This window comes from Prenolepis imparis, unplaced genomic scaffold, assembly GCF_030444845.1.
Source record: "Prenolepis imparis isolate NDT839.2.m4 unplaced genomic scaffold, iyPreImpa1.0 SCAF_14, whole genome shotgun sequence".
In the NCBI taxonomy this organism is placed as follows: Eukaryota; Metazoa; Arthropoda; class Insecta; order Hymenoptera; family Formicidae; genus Prenolepis; species Prenolepis imparis.
In genome coordinates, this window is record NW_028141172.1 from 7,213,702 (window position 1) to 7,224,296 (window position 10,595).

At 28.7% G+C, this 10,595-nt stretch overlaps 1 protein-coding gene across 1 annotated transcript in view; it reads right to left on the bottom strand.

Moving 5' to 3' along the window:
* Irsp53 (Insulin receptor substrate 53 kDa) overlaps positions 1 to 3,415 on the bottom strand; it is a 110,831-nt gene extending 107,416 nt beyond the window's left edge. Inside the window, exon 1 of the mRNA XM_083054362.1 lies at positions 3,310 to 3,415. The gene's annotated coding sequence lies outside the window, so the exon portion shown is untranslated. The remainder of the gene's footprint in view (positions 1 to 3,309) is intronic.
* Between the last annotated feature and the right edge of the window lie 7,180 nt (positions 3,416 to 10,595).

Here is a 10,595-nt window from a genome sequence, read left to right on the forward strand (position 1 = left end):
TTTTATGAGTCTGAAAAAAATAGGCGTTTACATAACGCAAATAAAGGAAAGCTGTATCAAACAATATGTTGAAAAGTTGGTTAGAAAGGATAGGAAAATGCGCGCACAGGTGGAAAGTAAAAGGAAATTTATATTGTGACGGAAATCAGTACGCAGTAAAGCGTTAACGACAAATTACGAGCTGCAATAGATCCCCCAATGATCTCAACCCGTGAATTATCTGCCGCTTTGCCGAGACATAAATTCCGATTTGCAGCTGACATTCGGTTCAAGCCGGTTCGAACTCAACGCGCTTATACATTTTTTTTTTTTTTTTTTTCAAAACTCCAATAATGGCGAAATGGACTAGCTATTTTGCGCGATCGACTCTAAGAGACGCGGCAATAAAAATGGGGAGAAAAAAAGAAGTAGACAAGAAAATTCGAAAGAGGCATAGTTTTGTAAACTCTTTCAATTTTTTTATATATGTATACTCAAATCAATATATTTAATAAAAAACTATAATAGACATAAATCAGACTTTAATTTCGGATTATATTAGCGTAATTTTTATTTTTTCCATTAAGCAAAAAATTTAATTCCAAATAGCATGCATATAAGTCAAATTTTTAAACATTTTTTAAAATGTTTAATGTTTAAAATGTTAGCAATTTGTTTTTTATTTTTGTATGTGTATGTGAATATAGTAGAGTAGGTTAATATTTCATCTATATTGATATTAAATTAAATTCTTTAAAAATTCACTAAAAATATAATATTGTGTAAAGAATATCATTTCAAGGCTTTTCTCTATAATATAGAATATAATATAATACATAGATATAAAATATAGACTAAAATTTTATAATATTAAATTTAGAATATTAAATTGAATAAAGAAAAATAGCTTTATGCTAAATTGAGAAATTAATTTTTGTTTGCGGTTGTTTGTTCTTTAACTATGTTATGACAATGTGTTTTAACCGCGAAACATAAGCGTGCTATATGTTGTAGCGCATACATATATGCACATATGTTATTTAAAATGTATAGAAAATCAAGCTGAACAATGTTTTTTTAACTTCTAGCATTAAAATCAATAATTTCAGTGTCATAAAAAAGAATTTAAATGTCATTTTTTATTTAGTATTATTTTTTTTAAAAGATAGTATTTTTACGTGTCTCCAATATATCTCTTATTTTGTATTACTCTTGTGTTTGTCAAAATGTCTGTTTCTATTTTTATTTTACTCTTGTTTGTTGGCTCGATAATCGTCATTATTTTGTTTTGTTCAGAAATAATTTGAAATGCATTCCATGCAAAACAATACCGACTTTATATCTCTGATCTGCAACTATAGATATAAACCCGGAAATAGATATAGGTTATTACTTGTAATTTACTTTGTTATTTACATTGTAATATGCAAGAGCGTAAATTATTTTTACTGTCCTCTATGGAAATATAAAGTCGATAACTCTTCCAAAAAACCATAATACATTATAATAGAAATTTTAGAAATTTTTTGTGTATGTTGTATTTATATATAATTACTGTTTTATATTTTTTAGTTTAGTTTACATATTTATTATTGTTTTATATTTTTAGTTATTTTTATATTTAAATAAAATATATATGAAATATATATGGGATATACATCCGATATAAATATATTAAATATTAAATAAATATATGTAAATTTATTGTATGAATATATAAATACATAAATAAATATCTCCGATCTAATATTCGGGCTTGAATTATGAATCATTGATATTAATTGAATAAAATTAAAAAATATAAAACAGTATAATTATACATAGGATATACACAAAAAACATTTCTAAAGTATTCTTTACTTACGATTGATTATACATGTTAAATATTTATTTGTCATATATTTGATATCTTTCTAGATAAAAAATATTAATTTTTATTTCACTAATGTTATTTCCTTGTTTTTTCTATGGTGATTAATTTTTTGAATATGATTTTTTTCTCCATTATATATAATTGCGTATAATTCTTTTCGTATTTTAAATTATAAATACGTTTCACGTTTAGTAGTAAGCAAGAGGAAGAACGATTTTCTTTACATTTTACGAATCAAACCTTCCTTCAAGATATTTCCATGCGATTTACATTGTACGCAATTTCCAATTCTCCGATTTATCTCGCATATATACGGAAATACGTATTTCCGTAGATTTCGTTAGATTCGCAATGTCGGCATGACTGCACAAATATCCGGGGCACATCGACAAACTCTTTCGCCCGAGACATGAGATATATATTTCGTGCGTAAACTCTACGCGTACAAATTCTCGTTCGCATTTCACAAGATTTCTTAAATTCGTCGCATATTTTTCGAGCATATTTTCGACCCGAGCACAAGAGGAGAGCGGGAGAAGGAAAAACACACATGCGGAGATCCTGAGAATCCTACGAGATTGTAAACATTGGGGTCACAAAACATCACGAAGCATTCAGGATCTAAAATGACTGTGGGGTCTAAATATAATTGTGTAATAACAATTGTGGCCACGACTCGTATATATATGGCGTGATTCAGGAAGAGCAATATCAGAAATACCGCGATATTTACGAGACGGGAGAAATAAGCGTCACTCAAGAGTTTTTGTGTGACTTGAAGACGTAGAAAATATGATGTGTTATTTATTGTTATGTAATTTAATTGTGGACATTGCGTGCTCGCTAAAATTATTTAGGGAAAATGTCGTATCAAAATTTACAAAGGTTTCTTAATTTATTGTTATTTCACGGGTATATCATTATAATTGTAAAATTATTGTTAATCATTTTTTTATTCCGCACAATTCACGCAATTGTTGCAATAAACAAAAGTAATATAAAATTTTATGTTTATATGTGTCGTGCAAAATATATAATTGAGATACATACATGAAGAAAATAAGACAAAAGAAAATATTTTTTATGAATAAATTTTTGAAACTTTGGAATGAAAGTTTAAAATCTTTCTCCTGCGTATTTAATTAAAATAAAAACACTTTTCCTCAAGCAGTGTATTTCACAAATATCTAAAATTAAAACAATTGTATTCAATAATCTCGACGCGCAAACCCGAGCATCTTTACTCCGATAATTCGAGATACAAGTGACAAACGAGAGTTACAACAATCCTTAACTCCAATTTCTCAATTGTCTCAAGCTTTCTATCTATCACGTAAATTACTTTTAAAGCCCCATTACTAAACTAATCCCACATTCAGGAATGTTGTGTAATTCAGTCCCGATTGACTGTAATCCCCCTATCTCCCCCCCCCCCCAAGCGATTTACAGGGGCTCACCTGAGATCCCCGTCGGGGAAGTCCGGATCACGAGAAGGGTAGGTGTTCGGAAAGGTGACAACGCGCCACACGAACAACACCGAAACGACACGCTCGGTTCGACGCACGCGAGACCACTGGCGTGACGCGAGACTCGACGCGGGACGAAAGCCGCCGAACGCGGCCGGCCGGCCGCGTTCGGCGCAGCCCGACCGGCGCACGAGATATCGAGTCCTATACTCTTAACACGTCGCGCCTTAACCTGTTTTAAATACCATGAACACATGTCATAACGGTATATGTACGAAGAATTTTTATCACGGTAAAAAATGTATGCGACACATACAGTGTTTGCTGTTATCTAAATAAAATTATATAGATGATCATCTAGATGAAATTTTGGCGTTATCTTTTATCTTTATATAGATAATAAAAATATGTAGGTATTATCTATATCTGCATCTTAGATGAAAAAAAGTGTTATATTTACTAAATTATCTAGAATAATATTCAGATAATTTGGTTTAGAGTCATAGCACATAAAAATACTTAAATAGTAAAACTTGAGCAGTTAAACGATAAAAACTTATAAATAAAAGTATGAATATATTTTTATATCCTTTTTATAATATACATTTTTTTATAATTGTGTTTACATAAACGGTTTTAAAAATAATATTATCTAGAAATTATCTAGATGAATCGCCATATCATTTTATCTTTTATCTAGATATATTTAAAACAAAATCATCTTCATCTTATCTAAGATGAATTTACATATTTTTATTTCATCTTTATCTAGCTAATTTTAAAATCATCTAAGCACAACACTGGACACATGTAACACAATAATTTTGATTTCCATAAACACACATGTATAATTACACACAATTCGATAGAAAGAAAGGATAAAAGATAAAACAAGACTGTAATTATTATCTAATATTTCTTTATGTTAAATACTCCTAGATTTCTAGTGTTTTTTGTGTTAAATACGATTCCGGTTTTCAAAACTGCATCGCAACCTCACAATTTTGAGAACTATGCAATTAAAATTGTAAAAAACTATTTTAATGTATTTTGTCATATTATGTAGCTATTTGACAAAATTGCGATTAAAATTGAATATATTGTTAGGATATCGAATCTATATATTCTTAACATTGTGCCTTAACCTGTTTTAAATACCATCACACACGTATATGTACAAAGAATTTTTAGCACAAGAAAAAATTTGTGCGACACGCATCGACAATTTTATTGTCCATGTATGTACAAACAATATAATTACAGAGTTCGATAAAAAAATGATACGCAAAAACAAAAAAAAGACTAGTTACTTTCTACTATTTTTTTATATTAAATACGATTTCGGTTTTTAAAATTGCATTATAAATCATAACCTCATAATTTTAAGAAATTTTCAATTAAATTGCAAAAGATTTATTTTAATGTATTTTGTCATATTATATCTATGATATAACGACCAATTTTATTACGATCAAAATTGAATATGTTGTTAGGATTCGATATCGAGTTTGTATACTCTTAACGTCACGTCTTAACCTGTTTTAAATACCATTAAACACGTCATAACGGTGTATGTATGAAGAAATTTTATCGCAGTAGAAAATTCATGCGACATATTAACAATTTTGTTTTTCATGTATAAATAATATAATTACATAGGTCGATAACAAAATGATACACGAAAACAGGCTTGGGCCCTTTCTAGTATTTTTTTATGCTGAATACTTAATTCCGGTTTTTAAAATTGCATCATAATTTTATCATATTATTGCTTTAATATAACGTACTCGACAAATTATATTACGATCAAAATTGAATATGTTGTTAGAACTTTTAACATTAAAAAGAAATTTCTTGTGTATCGACTATGATTAAATAAAATATTCATGGTTAAATATGAAGTCTATTGCGGAAAGTTGCAAATTAGATAATTGAAGATGTATCAAATAAATTTTAATTGTATTCATTCAAATTCATTCATATTCATTCAAAGGATTTTTCAGATTGTTGAATACGAATTATAATGTTAAATCTGGCAAATTTAAAATGACGGATTTAATATAAATGTTTACAAAATTTTGCAAATGCATTTTTAATTTATCAATTTTGACATTACATTTGTATTCAGCGATCTGAAAACCTCTTAAGTTTGAATAAATATATAAGTTAAAATTATATTTATGATAGATTTTCAATTATCTAATTCATAACTTTTTCGCAATAGAGATCTCATAATTAACTACAAATATGTTATATTAATTATAATCGATACAACAATTTCTTTTGAGGCCTGAAAGTCCTAATAACATGCTTAATTTTGATTGAAAAAAACTTTTCCAATACCTCATATGCTGTAATAATTAAAATAATCTTTTTGGAATTGTGATAAAGTAATTTGAAAACAGCGATTAGTGTCAGAAAAATATAAAAAGTAACTAGTCTTGTTCTTATGTTCGAAAAGAAATTTATATTATATATTTTTTATTTAATTGTATTATATAAATATATATATATATATATATATATATATATAAGCATACGAAAAGTTAAATATGTGCTAAAAAATTTTTTAATGTTATCCAAAGCGCATAATTATATTATATGAAGTTGTATATTATTTTTATTATTTCTCTAGGGAACTTTAATATCTTCAGAAATTGTAATATATATGTATATACATATACATATACTGAAAGGTGTTACGGAAACACAAATTGCGCGGTTACACAAATTGTTAAGATTACTTTAATTTATTAAAGTAGGATATTATAGATTGAGAGAGATTTCTCGGATGAAAGCTTTTCGCGCAGTTCTTCAACTGGATTCGGTCACGTGACAAAAATATTCTCGTGCCTATAATTTATAATATAATAATTTATATTTCAGACGCGATGCGTAAACGCAAAATATAGATTTTATGCACCTCTATCTCGAGAGTCGCTATAAAATTTGAATTTCTCGCGTACACCTTACATGTACATCGTACAATTTATAGTCGACATTAACAACGAATTACTCCATAAAGTTTTAATCGAAAACGCAGCAACATTTAATTAAACTTTTTCTCCGTGACTTTCTCGGGAGAGAGACGGAAGGGAGGACGAGGAATTCAATTAAAAAGTCCTATGTGCGTCTATATATGTTAATATAAAGTTAACGGGGTTTTATCACGCATTTACGACACGCGTGTAGCCTTCTAATCTTATCTTTACTATATAAAATATAATCGGATATTAATAAATACAAGAATCATAATATATCACAAATTAGCAGAATATATCTGATAAAAATTATATAATAACATTAGTTTACAAAAAAAAATATTTTTTTTTTTAGTATTTTAAACCAGACAAAGTTGTTTCTTATAGATTTTTGAAAGATGCTGAAAACGATGTTGGAAGTCAATTTTCACCAGCACGTCAGGTTTCCGAAATAATTGAGATTTAATATGCAAAAAATGATTTTTTTTGCGATATTTGAGAATTTTTGTGAAAAATGTTAACGTTATCTGCAAATTCTAATCAGATGTCATAAATGTATTGCTCATCTCCTATAAAATGCATTTTTTTAATTCGATATTTTACTTTTTAATCATGTTAGGAAGGATTTAAATATAGAGTTTTGTTGAAATAGCAAATATTCCGCCTATGATGATGAAGTCATATAATTATACTCATAATTTGTAGTTTAGGGGCTATCGATACACATACACAATGTATCGATAGCCCTAAACTATAAATTATCGTGATAGATTTTACTAAATGTAAATTAATATATAGAGTGTCTTATTTTAATTGCCCACCTTGAATTTTTCGAAACAAATGCTTCGAAAAAAATGTTCCAGACAAAAGTTGTATTATTATCTTAAGGGAAACAAATAATGATAAAATCAATTTTGGAAAAAATAATTTTTTTCCAAAGAACCTTTATTCCTCAGGAGCATCTCCATGTGAGTAGTTTCCATACAAAAAAAATTTTGTCTTAAAATTTACTCTGAAAATCATGGTAATTGTGGGACAATATGGTATGGAAAGAATTTTATGAAAATTTGTCTGATTTATCACAATAAAAAATAATATCTATCACAATAAAATATAAAATGTTTGATTAATTTTACTAAAAGTAGAGTAAAATTTACTAAAAGTAAGGTAAAATTAATCAATTCTTTCCATATCATATTGTCTCACGATTGCTATAATTTTCAGGGTAAATTCTAAGAGAAAATTCTCTCTGTGCATCTTTAATCTTTCATAACATGGTTAAAAAGTAAGATATTGAAATAAAAAAAATGCATTTTATAGAGGGAATAAATAATATATTCATGACATCTGATCAGAATTTCCAGATCACGTTAATCTTTTTCACAAAAGAATCTTAAATATCGCAATGAAAGCCATTTTTTACACATTATAAACCTCAATTATTTTGGAAATCTGACGTGCTAGTGAAATTTGGTTTGCGGCATCGTTTTCAGCACCCAAAAATCTATAAGAAACACTTTGTCTGGTTTAAAATCAATTTTGGCTGTAAACTGTAATATAATTATTCTATTCAGTGTTGTTCTTAGATAATTTTAAAATTAGTTAGATAAAAATGAGATGAAAATATGTAAATTCATCTTATTGTTAGATAAGATGAAGATGATTTTGTTTTAAATATATAAGATAATTATATGGTGATTCATCTAGATAACTTCCAGATAATATTATTTTTAAGATCGCTCATGTAAATATACAGTTATAAAAAAATGTAAATTATAAAAGGGGGATATAAAAATATATATTCATATACTTTTATTTATAAATTTTTATCGCTCACTGCTTAAGTTTTACTACTTAAATTTTTTTATGTGTTATAACTGTAAACCAAATTATCTGAACATTTATCTAGATAATTTAGTAAAGATAACACTTTTTTTCATCTTAGATGCAGATAATACATATTTTTATTATCTATATAAAGATAAAATGATGCCAAAATTTCATCTAGATTATCATCTATATAATTTTATTTAGATAACAGCAAACATTGATTCTATCATATGGCGTTTACAAAAGTCGTGTTACTCGATATCGAAAGCGCGCGGTATAATAGTCACAGTTTTTATGTCGTGTGTATGTATGTATGTGTATGTGTGTATCTGCCGCTGATGATCTCTCGCAGCGAGTTTTCTCGCCGAGAACGCATCTTCGATGCGCGCGCGGTCCGAGAGTTTATTTTATGGGGTCAGCGACGAAAGAAAGGAGGACTCTCGTACCATACGGTGGAATGTGGTAAAGGCCGGAATGAAGGTCGATTCCATATATATACTCTCTATACCGGGGAGACTCTCGACCGATTGGTCGATCTCTCGTTGGCCGTGTTTCCGATAATGGACTCGAAAATAGGCAGATCGAGAATTCCCGCGCCAATTCCTCCTCTCTTCCCCCTTCCCTCCCACCCTCATCCCTTCACCCCGTCCCAAGTTCTCTCGGCTCGCTTAACGGCGCTAATTAATTTTACAGGCCGTTCGACTAATCGAAACCGCGTTCGCCGAATTCTCCCAATAAACAAATCGGTGAAAGGGCCATGTATATATGGTAACGACACATATCGCGCGGTATTTAATTATTTCCACTACTGTATAATTACGCACGATTTGCAAAATAATCGCGATTAAAGTAATCGCCGTTATAAAAAGATTAATCAATCGGATTGATATAGCATACATACATTTGCTAATTTTCATGGAAGAATTTTATAATTAATATTTATTTGCTAATTTTCATATTTTCGCTTATTTTACAAAAAAAAAAAATTTCAGGGAATTTTTCGACGCGCGGCAACAAAAATTTTTTAATTTAATCTAACAAAAACTGAATTTAATTGCGAACCGCACGGATACGAAAGGAATAGGAAAATAAAATAAAATAAAAAAAAATCGTTGGTATAGCATTTATCCGCCTCGTCATAGCAATCATCGTTCAATTTCCTGGTTTTTGTTCGCTCGCCGTTGGCGGTTTTCGAATTTTTCGGAAGCGCAATGAAAAATAACCAACGAATTGACGTGCAACTCGAATTATATTGAAATACGATCATCGCCTCGGTGTGGCGTAATAATTCTTGTTCAAAGTCAAAATTGTGCGGGATCTCTCTTTTTGTTTTCTGTACCATGTATTTCCATCTTATGTTTCTCTTTCTAAGATCAAAGGAAATTTGGAATAATCGCGAAACGCAAATAAATAATATGAATTTATCGTTTAATGTTATTTGGGATTTTTGATTTTTTCAAAAGTCACTTGAACAAGATTTGATCAGTCTTTCGACTTCTTTCTTCGTAGTTTCAATTATCGATCACAAAAGAATCAATATTTACACAGTATATTTTACTCAAAATATTTTTCTTGCTAAAGGAAAACGATCAAGACTTTCTCTACACACTTGTTATGAAATATACCATAATTATTCTGTGCAACACGCGAATCGAGAAAAACTTTCTTTCGCCAATTAGCAATAATTAAGGAAGAATCACGTAGCGTTGAATGCTTGTTGCTTTTGCGTCAGATTGTATTATTAGCAGTGTTTGCTGTTATCTAAATAATAAATTATATAGATGATCTAAATCTAAATCATCCAAATCAGCTAGATGAAATTTTGGCATTATCTTATCTTTATATAGATAATAAAAATATGTATTATTTATATCTGCACCTAAGATGAAAAAAGTGTTATCTTTACTAAATTATCTAGATGAATACAAATATAAGTGATAGGGCCTTAAGAGCCGAACGCGGATGTTGATGCGTATTCCAACGAAATTTAATTTATCTAGATGAATGTTCAGATAATTTGGTTTAAAGACGCCATTTTCTGTTTTATCGATAGAAAAATGAGGTTAGATTCGACCATAAATCTATTTATTGGCTATACAGATTGTTTTTTACCTGAAATTATAGCGCTCCCCCGTTTGTTAATATTAATACTTTAATTGTATAAAAAAATTTATCAATCTGTATAATCGCAATCAAAATATAAGTAGTTGAACTCGTAAATTTATGGTAACGACACTAAATCACCATATAATTTTATCTTTTATCTATATTATATATATAGATTTATTTCAAACAAAATCATTTTCATTTTATCTAACAATAAGATGAATTTACATATTTTTATCTCATCTTTAGCTAGCTAATTTTGAAATCATCTACACACAACACTGTCTATTAGATATAAATAAGCGAGGATCTCTATTTTAGCGAATCGAGAATCATTTCCCTCTAGGCCCCTTAGGTCAC